This window comes from Mastomys coucha, unplaced genomic scaffold, assembly GCF_008632895.1.
Source record: "Mastomys coucha isolate ucsf_1 unplaced genomic scaffold, UCSF_Mcou_1 pScaffold5, whole genome shotgun sequence".
Taxonomy (NCBI): Eukaryota; Metazoa; Chordata; class Mammalia; order Rodentia; family Muridae; genus Mastomys; species Mastomys coucha.
The window spans coordinates 73,001,648-73,005,236 of NW_022196911.1; the positions used below are offsets into that span (position 1 = coordinate 73,001,648).

Sequence of the window (3,589 nt, forward strand, 5' to 3'; positions counted from 1 at the left end):
CCATCCATGAGCAGTAAATGGGTGAGCAAAATGCCCTACATGCATACACTGCAGCATTATTCCACTTTAAAAAAGAATAACCTGGAGTTGGAGCAATGACTCAACAGTCAACAGTGAGTAGTGTGGCTTAGGGAAGACAAGTTCCCACACTTGCTTTAGGTTGCTCACTACCACCTATAACTCCAGCTTCAGGAGATCCAAGGCCTCTAGCATCTGCACATACCCACACAAAGACAGATAATTTAAAATAATAAATAAAATATTAAAAACAAATATTAAAAATACTGTCTCTTTTAAAAAAAGAAATTTTGGCATATGCTATAACATGATGAACTTTGAAGACATTGTGCTAAATGAAGTAAGCCACAAAGAACAAATGCTGTTTGGTCCTATTTGTACAGCTCCAGCTCCAGAACTTAAATGTTGTTCAACTTGAAAGAGGAGTATTTTTAATACTAGTGGGATCAAAGGGTAGAGATACCCTTTCCTGCTAATTAATGTTCTTGGGGAAAATCATTTGACTTTGTATTCTTCATTGTAAAATGGGAATTCAGTATAACAGATCTCTCTCCCTTTCTCCCTGTCCCTCATCTCAATGGTAGATTGTATTGTACTGATAGATCCTTAGTAGCTCAGAAGAGATCATATAGTTAGCTAACACTTTGCAAAACTTTAAATCCCTGCAACAAAAATGAGTTAACTGAATTTAATAATAGCTAACAGCTGCCACCTATGGACAGCTTGTCACCGTGCTTAGTTTAATGTGTTATCTCATCTAGTCATCACCGGAGTCCTGTGAACTACTTTGTTGTGTTTACAATAATGAGACTGAAGCTCAAAACTATACTAATAAGTGACAGAAAATCCTTATATCCACATCCAGTTTTTTTAATCTCTATAAAAATGTTATTTTGTGTTAGTAACTGCAGGGTCACATTTGAGACCCATAGTAAAGCTCTTTGCTGAGTGATGATGTTAAGGTAGGATGATAAACTTTTAAGCAATTTTTAGAATCATCTCTTTCCACCTTGTTTCTTTAAAGAGAGAGTGTCCAGTGCTCGCTTCGGCAGCACATATACTAAAATTGGAACGATACAGAGAAGATTAGCATGGCCCCTGCGCAAGGATGACACGAAAATTCGTGAAGCGTTCCATATTTTTTTAAAAAATAAAGAAAGAAAAAAAAAAAAAGAGAGAGTGTCCAGCTACCTATTCCAGCCTCAGCCCAAACTGACAGTCTTCCTGCCTTAGGCTCCTGGGTAGTAGGCGCCACTATCAAGGCAAACTTTAGGATTTGTTTATTTGAGGCAGGGTCTCATTATATACCCTTGTTTGTCCTGGAACTGCTATTAGACCAGGCTGTCTTTGAACTCAGAGATTCTCCTGCCTCTCCCTCCTGAGTGCTGGGATTAAGAAGGTGTGTTGCCATGCCTGGCCCTAATTTTTAGGATCTTTCTCCCTTTTTCCCTGTCCCTTGTCTCTCATCTCTCATCTCTCTGACGTTTGTAATGCTGGAGATTAGACACATGCTATGTAAGCACTCTGACACTGAGTTACAGCATACGCAGCTCACTTTATTCTTGAGAGAGGCTTGCTGTTGTTTTGACTTCTAAACTACATGTAACAGTGCTGCTTAGCTCATTAAAAACATCCATGGGCTTGATATTTCTATTGTTGCTACTTAATGCAAACATTCTCAACTTGGAGAATATGACTTGTCTTCAGAAAATTAATGAACTCCCTGAAAGGAGATGTGAAAATAGGGAGTAGATAAACATAGATTTTGAAATCAGATTCTCAGTCTGTGATAGTCTTTTCTAAAGGGAAGTGTTATTTCTAAGACCTGGTGATCTACACCTTAACTGACAGGAGCATTTCATGCAGTAGCAGATTTATAAATAGCAGAGACTAAGTGGAGTAACTCAAAGGCTCAGATTGACAGCTAGGAGCCCAGGATGGTCGCCATGCCTGCAGATGCTATAGCCACTCTGGAGGTTGACACAGAGACTCCTGCCTCATAAAGAACGGGTTGGGTCAGATTTAAGAGTCCCAAGTAAAGACTGATAGAGGCATAATTTGAGTTTAAGGGGAAGGGTTCATGAACACTTAGGCAAGTGGTAGTAGTCAGGACGGGGCTGGCCCTTTAGAGGATTTCTGTTCTCCTTTGTTTACTCGTGGCTCAGATGATGTGTTTAGAAACCAAGTAACAAATCTTAGGAGACTTGAGTCAAAGAGTAAATAGGCCACAGCAAGATTACAACCCTTCCTATCAGAGGAAACTCCTGGCCTTTACAGTGCAGCTCTTGGTCATTTTTTAGACTGTGATTTTCAGTTGTGATATAGATGTTTGAAATATGTATTGCAGAATAGTCTGTGTATCCACTTTACTGATAATTATGCCATTAGTGTTGCATTAAAGTCTCCACTTACACTACATAAACTCACCAAATATGTTATATGTGACCTGTTAACAGAAGAATATGTTAAGTAATGAAGTTAAGCTGGGTCTAGTGGTACTTATCTGCTCCCTTAGCACTTAGAAGATAAGGACAAGAAGGTCAGGAATTTGAGGTCATCCTCTACTACATAATGAGTTACAGGCCAGCCTGGGCTATGTAAGACTCTATCTCAAGAAAAAAGTTACTATTATAAATATTAATTAATTCTTCTGGGATCAGGAGGTATGAGCAACCCAAGAGAATCATCTGATCAAACTTGAAGAGTTGTGGGGCAGGGCTGAGGAGATAACCTAGTCAGTAAAGTATTTGCCTTACGAGCATGAGTACTTGAGTTGAATCCTCAGAATCTACATTAAAATGCCAGGCCTGGCAGTGTGCTGGAAAAATGGGAAAGATCCTAGGAAGATCCCTAGGACTAAGGCCATCCAGGCCAGTCAGGGAGAGACACTGTCACAAAAGTAACGGAGGGGGGTCCCTGAAAATGACACCCATGGTTGCCCTCTGGCTCCACACACAAACATATACATACTATTTTTAAAGAATTTTGTACCAAGAGAGATAGCTCAGTGGTTAAGAACACTTGCTGCTTTTGCAGAGACCTGAATTTAGTTCCCAGCACCATGTTAGGCAGCTCATACCCAAGTGTAACTCCAGCTCCAGGGGATCTGAAGGCCTCTTTTAGCTTCCATGCCCACCTATCTACACCACACACACATAAAGAAAAAAATAAGTGTTAAATAAAAAGAATCTTGAATCAGACTGATCAAAATGATTGTGAAATTTTCTTGTTCCCCACATATGCTTTTTAGTAAAACAAACACTTAAACTTCTGAAAATTACAGAAGGGATCCATGTACCTCTAGCAGATGAGTGCTGGGACTAAAGGTGTGCTCCACCACATCTGGTGTTTTTTAAATATTTAGTTTGTGTGTGTGTGTTTATACACATGCATCTAGGTGCCCTTAGAGGTCAGAAAGGATGTTGGATCCCTTAGAGCTGGAATTACAAGTGTCTGGTAGCCAGTAATGTGGGTGCCGAGAACTGAACTCTGGTCCTTTATGGGAGCAGTAAGAGAACTTAACCATTGAGCCATCTCCAGCCCAAGGTTACTTTTAAAAATGATCCCATTC

The 3,589-nt window shown here is 39.8% G+C and overlaps 1 protein-coding gene and 1 non-coding gene across 6 annotated transcripts in view; both read left to right on the forward strand.

The window, feature by feature from the left end:
• Window positions 1-3,589, forward strand: part of Ssh2 (slingshot protein phosphatase 2) — a 231,152-nt gene that overhangs the window by 127,019 nt on the left and 100,544 nt on the right. The gene's annotated exons all lie outside the window — the stretch shown is intronic.
• Window positions 1,055-1,161, forward strand: LOC116079297. Its single transcript, XR_004113870.1, has one exon. It is a non-coding gene; the product is annotated as a U6 spliceosomal RNA (small nuclear RNA).